Below are 20,729 nucleotides of genomic sequence, written 5' to 3'. Positions count from 1 at the left end.
TCCTGTCTTAAAACTGTTGTGTAGTCACACCAACATCCATCTTTGTGGGAATAGTCATAAAACAAAAGCTATTCGATTCTTACATTCTTCCTCTGCCTCTAGATGTCTCTGTTTGATACAATTGGAAACCACAAGTAACAAGTAGCCATTTTAGGTGACAATTAGATTTCTTCTTATTCTTAGATGTTTTAGATCTTGAAGGTCAATTTTTTTTTATTATTATTATTATTGATTGGATTTATAAACCGCCCTTCTCCCGAAGGACTCAGGGCGGTGTACAGCCAGGATAAAAAAGAACAATATACAGTTAAAATACAATTAAAAAACTTATTATACAGTATGGCCGAAATAATTAAGAATTAAGAATCTAAAAATCCCAATTAAAACCAGAGAAAAAATTTAAAATTTAAAATTAAACAATTTAAGAAAGCCCCGCACGAACAAACAAATATGTTTTCAGTTCGCGGCGAAAAGTCCGAAGGTCAGGAATTTGACGTAAACCAGGGGGGAGTTCGTTCCAAAGAGTGGGGGCCCCCACAGAGAAGGATCTTCCTCTGGGGGCCGCCAGCCGACATTGTCTGGCGGACGGCACCCTGAGAAGGCCCTCTCTGTGTGAGCGTACGGGTCGGTGGGAGGCATGAGGTAACAGAAGGCGGTCCCGTAAGTACCCAGGTCCCAAGCCATGGAGCGCTTTAAAGGTGGTTACCAAGACCTTGAAATGCACCCGAAAGGCAACAGGAAGCCAGTGCAGTCTGCGCAGGAGAGGTGTCACATGGGAGCTATGTGTGACTCCCTCTATCACCCGCGCAGCTGCATTCTGGACCAACTGAAGCCTCCGAGTGCATCTCAAGGGGAGCCCCATGTAGAGAGCATTGCAATTTTCCAACATCTTTTCTTGAATGCATCATAAAATCATATTATAGGTATCTTAAACTCAGAGAAACAATTTCTTTCTTTAATTTTTCCTCTGTCTTTAAGTATCTTCCTTTAAATTATAATCTCAGTTGACACAGTGTCCATTTTATTTCTATAGTGGTAAACCACGCCTTCCCTTTGTCTCAGCTTGTTTGTCTTTGTTCAAAAACTTATCCCCTTTTAATAATTTCTTTAAATTTCTTCTAGTCCCAAATTAGAGGATAGAGGGATTTGAGATATTCCATTAAAATCAGTACAGTATTTCCTTTAGCTCTTTTTTCTTGTTTCTTTTATATCCTAAATAGTCCATCGAAAATTCCAGGAATCTCAAAACAATTGCTTAATTAAAAACTATTTACTTTCTTTTCTTATTTAAATAGAGCTCTTAACTTCCATTCCAAGGCCCCACTTTCCAGAATTTGTGTATTCTTTTTTTTTTATTGAAAAAGTTTTTAAAAACAAAAACATTTACCCCCTTTCTCCCCCCCGCCCCCCTCAAAAACCCCTTCTCCCCTCCCTTTCCCCCCCCCCACGGCTTCCCGGGTCAATCACAAGGTATTGTTACACATAAACCAAACCTAGAGTAAAATTTTCCTTTCTAATCCAATTAGCCTCATCCAAGTCTTTTCATTTCCTAACCTCCCCCATTACATTCTACAATAATACATCCTAATTATTCAAAGGAAATCTGATATCTCTTAATCTGATATCTATTTTGTAAATAATCAATCCATTTTTTCCATTCAATTAAATATCTTTCCTGCGTATTGTCTTGCAAAAAGACTGAGATTTTTGCCATCTCAGCCAAGTTAGTAACTTTCAATATCCGTTCTTCTATTGTAGGTAATTCCTTTTTCTTCCAGTATTGTCCAATCAACAGCCTTGCTGCTGTTATTAAGTTCAAAATCAATTTAGTCTCAGTCACTGTACAATCCGTTATAATTCCCAAAAGGAAAAATTGCGGCAGGAACTTTATCTTCTTCTTCAAGACATTTTGAATAATCCACCAAATTCTTATCCAAAAGGCCTTAATTTTCTTGCAAGTCCACCAAATATGAAAATATGTAGCATCATCACACTCACATCTCGAACATTTCACTTGGATATCAGGATACATACATGATAATTTTTTGGGATCTAAGTGCCATCTATAAAACATCTTATAAAAATTTTCCCTTAGATTCTGTGCTTGTGTAAACTTAACATTTGTAACCCAGATTTTCTCCCATGTTGCCAACATTATTGGTTCCTGAATATTCTGTGCCCATTTTATCATACAGTCCTTTACCAAATCCTTTTCCAAATCTATTTCAAGCAACACCTTGTACAATCTCTTTATATGCTCCTGGGTCTGATTTCTAATTTGCTTTATTAAATTTTCCTCCCTTTGCATTATACCAATTTTTTGATTTTCTTTCCATCTAGCACTTAGTTGCCCATATTGAAACCAAGTATAGTTCCTCCCTTCTTCATTTAATACCTGTAAAGATTTTAATTGCAAGCTACCTCTTTCAGCATACAAAAGTTCTTTATAAGTAATCATTTCCTGTTTATGTTCTATATTTATATTCTCTATTGCATGTCTGGGGCTTGCCCATATAGGAATCTTATAGTCTTTGATATATCTTGATGAACGTATCTTTTCTTTTATGTACACTGAGAGCATATGCACCAAGACAAATTCCTTGTGTGTCCAATCACACTTGGCCAATAAAAAAATTCTATTCTATTCTATTCTAGTTTGTAGGAATATTTTTTCCAGACACGCAAAAGAGCACTTCTCAACACATGATTCTTAAAAGCCCTATCCACTTTTTTTTTTTTTAATAAAAAGTTTTATTTTTACAATCATATCAAATAATTCATCCAATGTACAGTTATATACAATTAGTCGGGCTTGCCCAGTCACCACCCCCCTTTTTAACACTCTTCCCTCTTCTACCTTCTTCTACTTTCCAGACCTTCCTCTCCTTCTTTTATCTACATCCTCTCCTCCCTCCACCCTACACCTTCCTTCTCCCTCTTCTACCCCTCTTTCTTCCTCTTCTCCTCTTTCCTACCTCCTACTCTCTCTTTTCTCCCTCCCCACCGTTCTAAAATGGTAACTGGGCAGACCCGACCCTGCATTAATTATATTTATACATCTTCAATAATCCCTGTACATTAACCATCACTCCATCTCTACCAACCCCCAATTCCCTCCCCTTACCCCCACCCCCACCCCGACTTCCCAGAACGAAATGCAGGGTATCAAAACTAACAATCATAATCTAAAATAATTCCTAAATTATAATCTCTAGTCACACCACACTTAGTCACACTCTCAATTCTCCTCTCCTTCAAAAATATATCTAATACAAAATATTTCCTAAATTTACTCATATGCTATTCGATATTTTTTTATCTGATACTTATTTTGAATATAATCAATCCACATTTTCCATTCTAAAATATATTTTTCTTTCAAGTAAGCGGAGATTTTTGCCATCTCTGCCAGATTTGATACTTTGAGTGTCCATTCTTCAATTGTAGGTAATTCTTCTTTCTTCCAATACTGAGCAATCAAAAGTCTTGCGGCTGTTATTAAGTTCAAAATCAATTTAGTCTCTATAGCTGTACAGTCCATAATAATTCCTAGTAGAAAGAACTGCGGAGTAAACTTAATCTTCTTTTTTAAAATATTCTGCATGATCCACCATACTTTAATCCAAAATGCTTTAACTTTTTTACAAGTCCACCATATATGGTAATAAGTGGCATCTTCACAATCACATCTCCAACATTTAGCCTGTACATTAGGATACATACATGACAACTTTTTGGGGTCTAAATGCCATCTATAAAACATCTTATAAAAATTTTCTCTCATATTTTGCGCTTGTGTAAATTTAACATTCCTCACCCAAATTCTTTCCCAAGTTTCCAACATTATTGGTTGCTGAAAATTTTGTGCCCACTTAATCATACAATCCTTAACTAGTTCGGACTCTGAGTCTATTTCTACTAATACATTATACAACCTCTTAATATGCTGTTGGCCTTGATCTCTCATTTGTTTTAACAAATTATCCTCAGTTTGCTTAACACCTATTTTTTGATCTAATTTCCATCTAGCTTGTAATTGTCCATATTGGAACCATGTATAATTTTTCCCTTCTTCCCCCATCTTTTCTCTGGATTTTAATTGTAATTCCCCCTTTTCCATACAAAGAAGTTCTTTATAGGTAACTACCTCCATCTTTTGATATATATTTATATTTTCTATCATGTGTCTCGGATTGCCCATATTGGAATCTTTCCATCTAATTTATATTGATATTTCCTCCAAACCCTCAATAATGCATTTCTAATTATATTATTTTTAAATATTTTATCTACTTTCTTATCATATAATATATAGGCGTGCCACCCATATAACAAACCATACCCTTCTATATTCAAAACTCTTTCCTCAGTTAAATTAATCCAATCAGTAATTAATGATAAAACAACTGCTTCATAATACAATTTCAAGTTAGGCATTTTAAGACCCCCCCTTTCCCTTGTATCCTGCATTATTTTTAATTTTATTCTTGGTTTTTTGCCCATCCATACAAAGTTATTAACCCCCTTTTGCCATTCCTGTAATTTGATATCATTCTTAAGCATCGGTATCATTTGAAATAAAAATAGAAACCTGGGCAAAACATTCATTTTTATAGCCGCTATTCTTCCCAACAAGGATAGTTGTAACTTCTTCCAACTCTCCATTTCTTTCCATACCTTCTGCCACAATACCTCATAATTATTTTTATATAATTTGACGTTTGAAGCTGTAATATATATTCCTAAATATTTAACCTTTTTAACGATTTCAAAACCTGTAGTTCTTTCTAACTCTTCTTTTTGTTGTATATTCATATTTTTAGTTATCATCTTTGTCTTTTGCTGATTCACCTTAAATCCAGATACTTTACCATACTGACCAATTATATCTTTTAAACCAGTAGCTGAGTATGTTGGTTGAGATACAGTAACAACCAAGTCATCTGCGAAAGCTCTTAATCTGTAATCTTGATGTTTAACTCTAATTCCCTTTATTTGATCAGAGCTACGTATTTTATTCAAAAGAATTTCTAAAGTTAAAATAAAAAGTAATCTCGTCCCTTTCCCAATTTTAAAAGTTTCTGTTAACCCACCATTTACTATTATTTGTGCTGTTTGCTTCTGATATATTGCCTTAATTGCGTGGATAAAATAATCCCCAAATTGCATTTTTTCTATTACTTTAAACAGAAACTGCCAGTCCAATCTATCAAAAGCTTTTTCAGCATCCAAAAAAAAAAAAAGCCGCTGAGATTTGGTTGTTTCGTTCCAAATATTCAAGTAAATTTACAATTTGCCTCACATTATATCTCATCTGCCTACCCTTAATAAATCCTGACTGATCATTATGAATTATTTGATTCATCACTGGCATTAATCTATTAGCAAGTATCTTGGCAAATATCTTATAATCAGTATTTAAAAATGATATAGGCCTATAATTCTTTGCTTTAATACCATCTTGATCTTCCTTCGGTATTAACGAAATAAAGGCTGTCCTCCATGAAGGGGTAATAAAATCACATTCGTTGCCAAACTTTGTACTGCCATTACAAATCCTTCTTTAACTTCTTTATTTCCCACTTGAATTTCTGATATCTGCTCTTTCATTTCAGACATCTCATCAGTTATTACTTTAAATTTTTCTTCTATAAAGCCTTTTAAGTTCTCTTGTAATGCCTCTAAATTCAATGTTCTAGTCTCTGCTGTATGAGCTGGAGAGGCACCAGCTGATAAAGTTCCAGAGCTCTTTGTTACAGTAGACTTTAATTGTTTGGCTGCCATCTTCTATAAAATTATTTATTTATTTATTTCCAACTTAATATTCACTTTAAATCTTCTTAACTTCTGAGAAACACAGTCTTTTAAAGCAATATTTAAAAATCTCCCTAGATTCTATCAGCAGGCAGCAAAGAGTTAAAGAGTTAAAGCAGCAAGTAACATGCAAATTACCAACTGCAGACGGTCACTTTCGCTTTCCACTTGTTAACTTGTTAACAATTCGCCTCCATTTTCTTGCTGTTTTCAAGCTTGTTACAAAGTAACGGGGAATCGGCTTAGCTACTTGCATAAAGTTCTCCCACTTTCGTTCTGTCCGGTATAATCCTTTATTGTCCGAAATAAATCTCGGCGTTTGGTCGTGGTGATTGGTTCCACCAAAGCAGAAGAATCCTCGGATCTGGAGCACTTCGGGTTACTGGAGGGAACTTAACCCTTCAAACCCCTTTTTTCTCAGGGGCTTTAGGGAAATTCAACCTCTGCCCTCAGCTCACCACCTTCTCCTTCTCCCGAAGAGGGGGTTTTCCGAACCGCTGGACAGCAGATTTAAGCTGTCCTAGCGATTCCACATAATCCAGAGGTTGGTGATCGTAAAGATCACCGCCATCACCTACGGTGCCAAACCGGAAGTCCCTATCCACTTTTTTTCATAAAATAAATACGCATGCCATCCATATAATAAGTCATAACCTATATTCAAAATTCTTTCCTCCGTTAAATTAAACCAATCACTTATTACTGAAAGGGCTACTGCTTCATAATATAGTTTAAAATTAGGCATTTTTAGGCCTCCTCTTTCCCATAAATCCTGAATTATTTTCATTTTAACCCTTGCCTTTTTACCTTGCCATATAAATTTATTAATCCCAATCTTCCATTCCTCCAAATTTTTATCTTTCTTGATTATTGGTATCATCTGGAACAGAAACAAAAATCTAGGTAACACATTCATTTTAATAGCCGCTATCCTCCCCAATAACGATAACTGCATTTTTTTCCAAGCATTCATGTCGTTCTGAACTTTTTGCCATAGCAACTCATAGTTATTCTTATACAATTTCGTGTTCGATGAGCTAATATAAACCCCTAAGTATTTAACCTTTTTTACCACCTCAAATCCTGTTATTTCCTCTAATTTTTGTTTCTGTTGTTTAGAGATTTTTTTTTTATTGAAAAAGTTTAAAAAAAAACAAAAACATTTCCCCCCCTTTTTCCCCCCCCCCTCCCAGAAAACCCCTTCCCCCTCCTTCCCCGGCTTCCCGGTCAATCACAAGGTATTGTTATACATAAACCAAACATAGAATAAAATTTTCCTTCCAATCCAATTAACCTCATCCAAAGCTTTTCATCTCCCAACCCCTCCCATTACATAAAATAACTTCCTAATTATTCAAAGGCAATCTGATATTTCTTAATCTGATATCTGTTTTGTAGATAATCAATCCATTTTTTCCATTCAATTAAATAACTTTCCTGCGTATTGTCTTTTAAAAAAGCTGAGATTTTAGCCATCTCAGCCAAATTAATGACTTTCAGTATCCATTCTTCTATTGTAGGTACCTCTTCTTTCTTCCAGTATTGTCCAATCAACAGTCTTGCTGCTGTTATTAAATTCAGAATCAGTTTAGTCTCAATCCCTGTACAATCCGTTATAATTCCCAAAAGGAAAAATTGTGGCAGGAACTTTATCTTCTTCTTCAATACATTTTGAATAATCCACCAAATTCTTATCCAAAAGGCCTTAATTTTCTTGCAAGTCCACCAAATATGAAAATATGTAGCGTCATCACAATCACACCTCCAACATTTCGCTTGGATATCAGGATACATACATGATAATTTTTTGGGGTTTAGAGATATTTTTGATTATCACTTTTGTTTTATTCTGATTTATTTTGAATCCTGATACCTTTCCGTATTTATCAGTTGTTTCCAACACAGATATACTTGAATTTATAGGATTTGTTAAAGTAACCACTAAGTCGTCTGCAAAGGCTCTAACTTTATACTCATATTGTCTAATTTTAATTCCCTCTATCTTGTTTAACTCTCGTATTTTATCCAATAATGGTTCCAGAGTTAAAACAAACAATAGTGGTGATAAAGGACATCCCTGTCTCGTTCCTTTCACAATCTTAATAACTTCTGTCAAACTACCATTTATTATAATCTGAGCTGTTTGCTCTCCATAAATCGCTTTAATTATTCTAACAAAGCAGTCTCCAAATTGCATTTTCTCTATTAATTTAAATAAAAAATCCCAATGCAATCGATCAAAGGCCTTCTCTGCATCCAAAAAAATAAGTGCTGCTGAAGTATTCTTCTTTTCCAAATATTCCAATATATTAATAATCTGTCTAACATTATTCCTCATCTGCCTCCCTTTTATAAATCCAGATTGATCAGTATGAATTCTTTGTTGTAAAACTAACATTAATCTATTTTCTATTATTTTAACAAAAATCTTATAATCATTATTTAAAAGTGAGATCGGCCTATAATTCCCAGGTTTAGAGCAATCTTGTTCCTCTTTTGGTATCAATGAAATAAAGGATGTTTTCCACGACGGGGGTATTCCCCCTCCTAATTGTATCTGATTAAATAATTCTTTAAGTGGGCCTAGTATTTCATCCTGTAACTTTTTATAATAACTTGCTGTAAGTCAAGGTTTTCCCCATTTTTAATTGTTTAATTGCCGCCACTATTTCTCCAGTAGCTATCGGACGATTCAACACTTCCCTTTGTTCTAATGTTAGAGTGTTAACCTTGTAATCTTTCAAATAATCATAAATGTCCCTATTTTATCTTTCGCATATAAAGTAGTGTAAAATTCTGAGAAGGCCTTTTTAATTTTGTCCTGTTGATATATCTCTTTACCTTTATATTCTATTTTTTCTATGATACGTGATTTTTGTTTTTTCCTTAAGTTATTGGGCTATGGTTAGTTAAACACCTCGGAAATATCTTCATTTTCTTCACCCTAGAAAGCAAGTCATTAGAAATTAAGATAAAATCAATACGTGAAAAAGATTGATGCCTATCGGAAAAAAAAGTAAAATCTCTCTAATCTGGATTCCGCAACCTCCATATATATCTAAACTCAAAGTCTTCCATCAATTCAAAAAAGGATTTTGGTAGTTTTGCATGTATAGGTATCTTCTTGGAAGAGGTTCTCTTATCACTTCTTGTATCAATTACTCCATTCCAATCTCCTAATAGAATAAACGAACTGTAATCCCAGAGGGTCAGCCTCTCGTGTAACATTTTATAAAACTTTTCTTGTTGCTGATTAGGTGCATAAATACCTATCAGTAATGTCTTTTTTGCATCTATCACTAGTTCAATAGCAATAAATCTTCCTTGAGTATCTGCCTCAATTAATTTAGCTGGTATATCCTTCCTGATATATACAATTATACCATTTTTCTTTTTAATCCAAAGCTGATGCAACAAAATGTTTGCCTAATTTTATTAAGTATTTTTGGTCTGATGATTTGATATGTGTCTCTTGCAGGCAAATCACATCATTTTTAAATTGTTTCAAATAGTGAAATATTTTCATTCTTTACTGAGCTGAATTCAAGCCATTAACATTCCATGACAAAATTCTATTTGCCATTACTGGCCTCCTGAAGCTTTGAAGCAGACAACAGAAGATCCTCCTCCGGTATCTTCCGTCTAGCTCCTCCCACAGCTTCTAATCTGGGGTCCTGACTTTTACTTTGAAGCTGTTGTTCTTCTTTACGTTTAAAAGCTCCTCTTGTCACCCTTTGCTCTTGTGGCTCCTCTGGTGCTGGCAGCAATGAGGCCTCTTGGGTCACCACGCCCTCTTGAATCTCTTGAAGTTTTTCTATCACTTCTATTTCAACTTTCAAGACTGTAGAGAGAAAATCCTTTGCCTTTAACACAGTGTCAATTCGGTATCTCCTTCCTTGATAAAATACTGTCAGACCAACTGGCACCTCCCATCTAAATTGAATCTGGTGTTTTTTAAGTTCTTGTGTAAAAAAGACAAAATCCTTCCTGTCTGTTAACATCTTGGAAGGAATCTCTTTCAGGACCTTCAACTACTGTTCTCCAATTTTCAAATTTTTCTGATATGCAACTTGCAAAATCTGATTTCTCATAGTTCTTTTCACAAAATAAACCACAATGTCCCGAGGAAGCTTTCTCTGTCTTGCGATCCAAGAATTAACTCTATATATTTTATCAATTTGATAAGCTACCTCTTGGGGTTCCGCTTCAATAAATTCAGCCAGTGCTTCTGATATGATTTTTCTTAGGTCCTCTCCTCTCTCTTCCTGTAAGCCGCGAATTCTAAGAGCTCCTTCCATAAGTTTGTACTGCAATATCACAACCTGATCTTTGTTTTCATCCACTTTTGTCTGAATACTTTCCATTTTATCTTCTAAGTGCTTATTTGACTGAGAAATCTGTTGCATCTCTTCTTCCATTCCCTCAACGTTTTTAGACAAGCATTGAAAAGCCAACATAATATCTTCTCTTATTTTTTCATTATTCTCCTTCATTTTTTCCCTTATTTCTCTATTAAATTTTTCCATCATCTCCTTTTGCCTCTCTTCAGAGAGTTTTAATTGTTCTTTAAGTATATCCTCAAGATTTGCTTCAGATCCCCTTTTTCCAGAGGGCTTTAATGGCTTAGCAGCCATTTCAATCTTCAATAAAGTCAAGAATTTAAACTTAAAAGCTTTTCTTTGCCCCCTTCAGTATAGGAGAGCTCCGTCTGTAACAATCCACAAATAGCGCTCCTTTGTTAGACTGAGAACTTCACACTTTTGCTTTCAGACGCCATTTTAAAGAGTCAATTAAGCAGAGACAAAGAAGGCTTTCCAATTTCAAAAGGGGAAAAGTCAGGATACTTGCGTGCTGTTTCTACTTCAAAGATCAAACGCTTGTGATTCTCCCCGTCTGCTTAAGAAGTCAGTCCATTTGACAAGTCCTTTTGAGCAGAAGTGGTCCCTATTTCCTTTTCCTGACAAAGCAGGAGCGCTTTTGAAGTCGGAGGACAGCGGGGCTCAGTGGGACCTCAAACCCAGGAATTTCGCTCCACAGAGCAAAGCCCCTGGGAAGATCTACCACACCCCCGCAGCTCTGCAAACCCCTTTTCACCCAGGGGGTATGCTGAGGCCTGCAAACAGCTGATTTCTGCTGTTTTGCCGGCTTTTACGATATTCTAACGCGGAGCGCCCTGTTCGAGCACCCAACAGGAGCGGTGACATCACTGGAAGCCCCAGAATTTGTGTATTCTTTAAATTGATTCCTTCCACTTTCACTTTCCAGTACATTTAGCCGCTAGTTTAAAGTTTTTTTCAAAGCTTGTGCCAATTTTAAAATAAGGTTTCTTCGTGAGATGGTGATAACTCACCCGACTTCAATAATCTGTTTCTTTTGTGCTTCATCCTCCTTCCCAATCTTGTGGCCACCGCAGCTTTGTTGCAGCTGATGGCGGCTGCATTCCTCCCCACTGGGTCGGGGGAAAATAATCCGGAGCTGCAGGGAGTTTGCAGTCTCCCCGTTTCCTCCGGCAGCTCCCCCATTCTTCGCTGCCCCTTCAAGGCAGCTATGGTCCAAACAAGGAGATGGACAGACCCCCGTAGCGGGGGGGATTTTGGTGCATACCCTGGAGATACCAGGGTGTGGGACCGTCTTGCCCACGATGTTGGCCACGCCTCCTCTTGCTATGGCTATATCTATCTAGGAATGATAGGTTCTTAAAACTATATCATAGTAATTCTCTTTTAAGCAGTTGTCTCTTGTTTTATAAGAAAGCAGATAGTTCAATAATTCTGACTTATTTCTGTCTATGCCATACATCCCTGAGAAATACCATTGAGGATGAATGACTCAGAATCTTCTATAGAATATCTGGATTTGTGTAAATCAGAATTTGATCATTCCAGCATATCAGTGGCTTCGGTGTGAGGTACCAGCTGTACGCTGATGACACCCAGCTGTACTTTTCCACACCGGGCCACCCCAACGAAGCTATCGAAGTGCTGTCCCGGTGTTTGGAGGCCGTACGGGTCTGGATGGGGAGAAACAGGCTCAAGCTCAATCCCTCCAAGACAGAGTGGCTGTGGATGCCGGCATCCCGGTACAGTCAGCCGAGTCCACGGCTGACTGTTGGGGGCGAGTCACTGGCCCCGATGGAGAGGGTGCGCAACTTGGGCGTCCTCCTGGATGAACGGCTGTCTTTTGAAGATCATTTGACGGCCGTCTCCAGGAGAGCTTTTTACCAGGTTCGCCTGGTGCGCCAGTTGCGCCCCTTTCTAGACCGGGATGCCCTATGCACGGTCACTCACGCCCTTGTGACGTCTCGCCTGGATTACTGCAGTGCTCTCTACATGGGGCTCCCTTGAAGGGCATCCGAGACTGCAGTTAGTTCAGAATGCGGCTGGGTTATAGAGGAGCCCTCGTGGCTCCCGTGGGACACCTATCCTCGCAGACTGCACTGGCTACCTGTGGCCTTCCGGGTGCGCTTCAAGGTTTTGGTAACCACCTTTAAAGCGCTCCATGGCATAGGGCCGGGTTACTTACGGGACCGTCTACTGCTACCGAATACCTCTCACCGGCCCGTGCGCTCTCACAGAGAGGGACTCCTCAGGGTGCCGTCAGCTAGGCAGTGTTGTCTGGCGACGCCCAGGGGAAGGGCCTTCTCTGTGGGGGCTCCCACCCTCTGGAACGAACTCCCCCCAGGACTCAGTCAACTTCCGGACCTCCGAACCTTCCGTCGCGAGCTTAAAACACACTTATTCATCTGCGCAGGACTGGACTAGTTTTTAAATTTATAGGGGTTTTAATTGGTTTTAATATTTATACTATTTTTAATAATTTGGCTTTTAGAATAAGTTTTTTAATGGTTTTCTTAATTTGTACATATATGTTTTTACTTGCCTGTGAACCGCCCTGAGTCCTTCGGGAGATAGGGCGGTATACAAATACGAATAAATAAATAAATAAATAAATAAATAAATAAATAAATAAATAAATAAATAAATAAATAAATAAATAAATAAATAAATAAATCTAGATAGTCACATTGACAGGGATTAGCTAATCAGTTAGAGGTCAAAGTCCTAATGAGAAAAGGTGCTTGAGGATTAAAGTCCAGATATTTAGTACATGATTGAAGGACAGCAAAAAAGAAATAGTTTTTCTTGATCAAATGATGGCTAGTAGCAGATGCTTCAATATTGTCATACCATATTTCTGAAAAGTGAAGATTGAAATAGGATATAAGTCTAAGTGCTATTGCTATTTGTATACCAGCCTTGCATCCTCTCGTACTGTCATACCTTTTTTAAATGGCCTCTGCTTCTTGATCCGAGATTGTTTTGGAAGCTTACATTATATTGCAATTCTACCTGATGTTTCTCTCTATTGGAAACCTATTTTTGTCCTATGGCCTAATTTTTGGCCCTGCTTATAATTGACTTTGGATGCTTTGCTCAGTCTGTAGCCTCTTGACCTAGGTTACTGCTAACTTGTTATTCTGTGGTTTTGTAACCCTTACACAACAGAAGTAGAATACCTTGTTTAATCAGTAATAAAAATCTAATTGTTCAGCTACAAGGGTTAAAGTATATATAGTAAATGATACGTTTTTTATGCAGTGCATATATGCATTACAATATATGCATTACAATTATTATAACAGCCTGGCATTCCATAGTCATAGCAAAAGTGGTCAACCCAGAGAAGCAATTTTTCTCTACTGAGGGGACCCTACAAATAATATCCAAACAAAGTGGTGAGCAAGGAGAGGCAGAATGCTGGGGGGAGATGTCTACTACCACCCAGACAGATGCTAGCTCCATCTGCCCCATCGAAGACATTGAAGCTGTGCTGGAAGGCTCCATGAATCCCTGGTGATCAATTGGTGTGGGGAAGAAAGACAACTGGGATGGCAGAACCAGAGCAGTCACCCTCTCCCATGGCAGCTGGCAATTGGGCTGGAAATGCGAGCTGGAAGCCCTGTCAGACCAAGAAGAATTGACTGACCGGCCGGGGATGATCAACTCAAAAGATGTGTCATGTGACTCGTGGTGGAAGCTTTTGAGGACCTCAGGTTAAAGGGGGAGTTGGATCATTGCCAGAGGAGGAGAGAGGCTGTAGCGGCAGCCAATGGAACCAGAGGTATCATCCTGGTTCCAGTGGCTGCAGGCCCAGCCAACCCCAATGCAGGAGCAGCAGCTGCCCCATCAAACCTGCCCCACACAATGCCAGCTCCCGCGAACATCTCCAGTCAGCCCAAAGCACCACAGCTGGAGAAGAAGATCCCCCCTAGGAGTGAAGTATGATGGTGACCCACAACAACTGGGATTCTTCCTGATGCATGTCCTCACATATGTGCAAGAGTACGGGCAGTATTTCCAAACCCAGGGTGCCTGAGTCTGAGTTGTCACTCTGACCCTGGAAGGGGCAACGGCCTGATGGATGGTTAGCCTCCACAATACCAATGCCTCCAAGCTGAGAAATTTTGGCCTTTTTATGATGGCTCTCCACTGCCAGTTCAATCACCCCTTGGTGGACTGAAAAGCCCGCGACCGCATCAAAACCATGAAGCAGAGTCACCAGCCAGTAGCCAAATACACTGAAGAATTCCAAGACCTTGCCTGCAGGGTGGATTGGCTGGAAGACATCCTGGTGAGGTGGTTCAAGGATGGCCTGAACGATGACCTCTAGCAGACTTGCCAAGCCAGAGGAGCCCCAAACTGTCTGCATGAATGGTATGTCCTAGCCAAAGAGGTGAAGATTGACTTGGCCAGGAACTAGTACCAAGCAGGGAGAGCCTGGAAGGGATCCCACCCCAGAGGAAAAGGGAAGCGTCCAAGTTGCAAACCGCCCTTGCACCAGATTATCAGCCTGTTTCAAGTATAGCTGTATAGCTGAGTGCCATTTGAAAACCCCTGCCCAGAAGCCTGAATGCCTGTCAGGTGGAAAACCCACGAAAACCACCCCCTGTGGGAAAGACACCACGCTGAGAAGTGAAGAGGCCATGGAATTTCACCGCCTTGCAAAATAGGGGAAAGAGACCACCAGGGGAAGGACCCAGCCTGTCCAAAAGTGACCCTGAAGATGACCCACTGGTAAGCAACCCAATCAAATTCCTCACCCTGCCCCTAAGACTATTCATCCTCAGCCGGGGGAAAAGAGTAAAACTCTCTGCTGTCTTGGACTCAGGGTGTACCCAGTGCTTAATTAGCCCAACTCTGGTGTGGAAACTAGGCATCCACCTGTGGAAACTAAAAAAAACCCATTGCATTTTGCCAGTTACATGGATCAGTCGTGGGGGGGAGCCAACAACTTTTGCCACAGAACCTCTAGACATAGCCATGGGAACTCATAATGAGAGACTCACATTTATTGTGGTGCCCAGAATGGAATGGCCGTTAGTCCTGGGACTGACCTGGCTGAGGAAGTGGAAACCCAGAGTAAACTGGAAGCAGGGAACCTAAGATTCCAATGGGGAGTGACCAGACCAGATGGCTGAAGGGAGGAACTGGGAGGAAACCCAAACAAAGAAACAGCTTGGCTAAGAGAGCTGCACCAACCCAGGGCATACCCAGGGAATACAAGGACTTCACTGCAGTGAAGAGAGCTCCCAGCCCCCACTGTCCCACAGACTGTGTCGTCAAAATCCTTCCGGGTGCCAAACTATCAAAACCCAAGATGTATACCATGTCCCCCTAAGAACTCGAGGAATTGAGGATCTTCATAGATAAGAACGTGGCTAGGGGTTTCATCAAACCAATGCAACCAAAAATTGCCACCCCAGTGCTGTTCTGAGAAAAAAAAGATGGGTCTTTATGCTTATGCATAGACAATAGAAATTTAAACACTGTAAGCATAGAGAACATGTATCCTTTCCTCTCATGAAGGACATGTTAGCCCACCTATCCAAGGGGAAAATCTTTTCAAACTGGACCTAAAAGACCTACTTAATCAGGATTAGGGAAGGGGATGAATGGAAAACAGCTTTTAACACCCCCTTGGGGTGTTACCAATTCAAAGTGCTTCCATTTGGACTACAAGGTACTCCTGCCGTGTTCATGCAACTCATAAACAAGGTGCTCCTATACAAAGGGGTTTGGGTATCTTTAGATGACATTTTAATATACACTGAATCCAAAACTGAGCACATAAACTTGTCCGGGTGGTCCTAAGCAAACTCCGTGCCACTAAGCTTTATGGAAAACTGTCTAAATGTGAATTCCACCAGGATAAGGTAGACTACCTGGGATACCGAATATCCCACGAAGGCATGGAGATGGACCAAGGGAACATGCAAGCAGTGATTGTCGGGGCCCTCCATACACATGCAAGCAACTGCAGTGTTTCCTGGAGTTTGCAAGCTTCTATCAACAATTTATCCCAGCTTTTGCACAAATTGCACTCCCCATCACTAATCTTTTGAAAACGAAAAGGGGAGACAGGCTGAAGCAACTCTTAAACTGGACTATGGAATGCCAGGTGGCGTTCGAGAAATTGAGAAAAATATTCTTGGCTGAGCCAATCTTAAAGCAGCTATACCCAGAAAAATCTTTTGTCATACAGACAGAAGCCAGCGAGGTGGCTGTTGGGGCAGTCCTACTCCAAGAAAATGAACAGGGCCAACTAAAACTCTGCATATACACCTCTAAAAAATTAACAGACACTGAACAGAGATGGGCTATCTGGGAGAAAGAGGCATATGCAGTGCGATAGGCTCTTCTTATATGGAGACATTTCCTAGAGGGGAACAAAATCCCTTTTGAAATGTGGACTGATCATAAGAATCTGGAGGCTCTTAAGACCTTGTGGAAACTGTCCCCAAAACAAGTGCGCTGGGCTCAATATTTTAAATGTTTCAACTGTGGGCTCAAATATTTTCCTTTTTTTTTTTTTTGGATAGCAAAATCTATTTTATTGTTCATCTTCCAAAACAAGGACCAGGTAACAGCCACACACAGAGGTTGTTGCCTTACTCTTTTTAAAATTTTCCTTAATATATGATAGGTGTCAGAAAAAATTCTTTTAGTTTACCTGGATTATTTTTTTTTTAATAAAGTTTTTTATTTTGTACACATTAAAGACAAAGGACAAGACATACAACATTAACATATACATATCACTATTTATCAGCTATTTCAAGGCAGTCCATTCCTATTATTTATACATATTTTAATTCTATCTTGTTTTACTCTTATTCATCTATTGTTCTTTATTTCATCTACATTTTACTTTGTTGTTCAGTTTTCTTATCTTGCCTATTTTCTAACCATTTGTACCATTTGCACCAAATCTTATAGTAATCTGTTTCTTCTTTCTCCTGAATTTCTTTTGTAAGTTTGTCCATCTCAGCACATTCTAGTATTTTTTTGATTAATTCTTCCTCTGTTGGTGGGTTTTCTTTTTCCAGTTTTGAGTGTAAACTATGCATGCTGCTGTAAGTATATGGAGGATTAAGTATTGCGTATCTTTTGTATAATTTTCTGTCGAGATCCCTAATAAAAATTGTTCTGGCTTTCCTTTTATTGGTTCCTGTATTATTTCCTGTAACCATTTTTTGATTTTGGCCCAGAATTGTTTCGCCACTGGGCGCCACCAGAGATGATAATATGTTCTGTAGTTGCTCTTACATTTCCAACACTTTGGTGAGTTGTTGGGGAACATCTTTGCTATTCTAGCTGGTGGAAGATGCCATCTATGGAACATTTTCATCTGGTTTTCCTTATATGCTGTCGATATTGTCAATTTCATGTTTGTTTTCCACATCTTTTCCCACTTCTCTAATTCTATTGTATGGTTAAAATTTCTCACCCATTTAATCATGGTATCTTTGACTATTTCCTCTTCCATTTTATACCATAACAAGAAATTGTATGTTTTACTAATTAGTTTTTGGTCTTTCCCATATATTATTTTATCCAATTAGTCTTGTTCCAATTGTATCTGCTTAGAGTCTTCTAAATATTTTGATCTAATCTGGAGATACATCCACCATTCGACTTGTCTATTCAAATCCTGTTCCAATTCTTGTTTCATTTTTAATTTTCCCAATTCATTTAGCATATCCTTATATCTAATTATTTTAGTCCCATCTATTAAATTTGGATGTGTTAGTATCTCGTTGGGGGAGGCCCAAAATGGTATATTCATATAGCGTTGTTTTTTGATTTTGTTCCAAATTAATAGTAATGAATTCCTAATTATATGTCTTTTAAAATACCCATGTGTTTTGTATTTTTCACCCCACAGGAATGCATGCCATCCTACCTGAAGATCATGGCCTTCTACTGTTAGGATTCTTTTGTTTCCCAGCTCCATCCATTCTTTTAACCGTGTCAGGCATGCTGCTTGATCATAAGTTTCCCAGTCTGGTAGGGCTCCTCCTCCTCTATCCTTAGCATTTTCAATCTAATCCTAGGTTTTCGTCCTTGCCATATAAATTTTGAGCTCAATCTGTTTAATGAATGAAAGAACCTTTTTTCTATTCTTATCGGTATAACCTGGAAGAGGAACAGGATTTTGGGCAAGATATTCATTTTTATTGCTGCCACTCTTCCCATCCATGAAATTTGTAAGTTTTTCCAATTTTCCAAATCTTTCCCAATTTGCTGTATTAATTTATCATAATTATCTTTCTTAATTGAGGAGCCTCTTGCTAGTAACCAAATCCCTAGATTTTTTTTTTTTTTTTTGTTATCTGAATGTTCAGGTTATTTTCTAATTCTATGTTTTTTTGTAAGATTTTTTTGTTAATAATTTAGATTTCTTCCTATTAATTTTTAAACCTGCTACTATGCCAAATTCTTCTATTTTTTTGATCAATTTGGGGCCTGATTTTAAGGGTTCCTCAATAATAAAAACCGTATCATCAGCAAAGGCTTGCAATTTGTACTCCTCATTTTTTATTCTCAAACCTCTTATCTCCCGATCTTCCCTAATTTTTTTTAAGAGTGGCTCCAATGATAGTATAAAGAGAAATGGGGAGAGTGGACACCCCTGTCTTACATCTTTTTTTATTTCAAATTTATCTGTTGTGTCTTGGTTAATAATTACTCTTGCAGTTTGCTTTGAATATATTTTTTCAATCATTTTTTCAAATTTGGATCCGAATTCCATTTTTTTTAATTTGTTGTATCATAAATTTCCAATTCAAATTGTCGAAAGCTTTTTGTGTGTCAAGGAAAACCAGTGAAACTTGTTTCTCTGGGTGTACTTCATAATACTCCAATACATCGATTATGATCCGAGTATTGTTTTTAATTTGTCGACTGGGGAGGAAACAATTTTGATCCAGGTGTATATACTTATCTAAAATTGTTTTTAACCTTTCCGCAATAATTGACATGTATATTTTATAGTCGGAATTCAATAAAGAGATGAGCCTATAGTTTTGTACTGATTGCTGATCTGAATCCTCCTTAGGTATAAATGTAATTAAAGCTTCTGTCCATGTTTGGGGTATGTTTGTATTCTGTAATGCTTCATTAAATATTTCCAACATTAATTCTCCTATTTCTTCTTGGATACTCCTATATAATTCCACTGGTATTCCATCTGGGCCTGGCGTTTTATTGCTTTTTTGTCTTTTTATTGCAATTCTGAATTCTGTTTGAGAGATTGGTCCATTTAATATTTCTTTCTCTTCTTTTGTCAATTTGTATGCATTTGTTTCCTCAAAGTATTTTTGGATTTCTGCCTCTGTCGTTTCTTCCTGTGTGTATAGTTTCGAAAAAAAAGTATGTACTATTAGTTTCTTCTCTTCTCTTTTGCTTTGGATTTTCCCTTCCTCATCTTTCAATTGTTCGATTGTTCTTTCCTCTTTTTCTTTTTTTAATTTATAGGCTAACCATCTGCTCACTTTGTTTGCATGCTCAAAATAATTTTGTTTGGCCATCTTTATTTTTGTTAAGTTTGGGCATGAAGAGGCAGGAGACCAGTGAGTGACAACAGCTCTTTAATTTATAGTGATCCCAGCAAACACAACAGGCAGAAACCCCTCTTTAAATACTCTTTTGGCTGAGGCTTCAACCAATCAGCAACGTGCTTTGTTCCCGCCCAAACTTCCCTCCTAAAGTTTAAATACATTACACTCCTTCCCTCCCAGAACGCTTTGTACCGGTATTTACATAAAATTTGCAAGTTATTTTTCTACGTAGTCACGCAGGTAGACAGGGCATCTCCTAACTCTTTCTGACCTGCGCAATTCATTCTCTGGGAGTGAGTCGAGCTGGTCGGAGGGACTGTTTGTTCCTCCCAGCTCCTCCTCTGGGCCGTCCGGCCCCAGATTATTGGCAGAGTCGTCCCTGCTGTCTTCAGAAGGAGCCGGTTGGCGTCGCTGGACTTCTTCGGAGTAAGATGTGTCCTCCACTCGCCTCGGGTTTGAGTCAGCTGTAGATTCAAACATTTGGTAGTCAGGGCCTGGCTGTTTGGTTTCTGGATTTCCTTGTACTCTTTTTCTTAATTGATCTATGTGGCGTCTCCATACCCGGCCATCCTCCATGTCCACTATATATGATTTCGGCCCGGTTATGCCTAGGATTGTCCCTTTTAACCATGTTGGGCCTTCGCTATAGTTGTGTGCCCATACTGGGTCACCTACTGACATTTCCCTGGTTTTTCCTTTGCTACCCCTGTACCCATCTGGGGTGTATGTTGGGTTTAATCGGTCTAACGGGCACCTGAGTTTTCTACCCATCAATAGCTCTGATGGGCTACGGCCCGTTGTCACACAGGGGGTTCTATGTTGGACTGCCAAGAAGGTATCAATTTTGGATTGCCAATCTCCTGGACTTATTCTAGATAGCGCTTCCTTTGCGCTCCGAATGAAACATTCTGCAAGTCCGTTCGTCGCCGGGTGGAAAGGCACCGAGAGGACATGTCGGATGCCCTCCTCCGGTAAGTACCCCTCAAACTGGGTTGCCGTGAATTGCGGGCCGTTG

At 38.7% G+C, this 20,729-nt stretch overlaps 1 protein-coding gene across 1 annotated transcript in view; it reads left to right on the top strand.

Moving 5' to 3' along the window:
• The window catches only part of IL1RAPL1 (interleukin 1 receptor accessory protein like 1), a 1,531,345-nt gene that overhangs the window by 118,750 nt on the left and 1,391,866 nt on the right, over positions 1 to 20,729 (top strand). The gene's annotated exons all lie outside the window — the stretch shown is intronic.

Source organism: Ahaetulla prasina, chromosome 5 (genome assembly GCF_028640845.1).
Source record: "Ahaetulla prasina isolate Xishuangbanna chromosome 5, ASM2864084v1, whole genome shotgun sequence".
NCBI classification, from domain to species: domain Eukaryota; kingdom Metazoa; phylum Chordata; class Lepidosauria; order Squamata; family Colubridae; genus Ahaetulla; species Ahaetulla prasina.
This window is presented reverse-complemented; position numbering and strand designations above follow the sequence as displayed.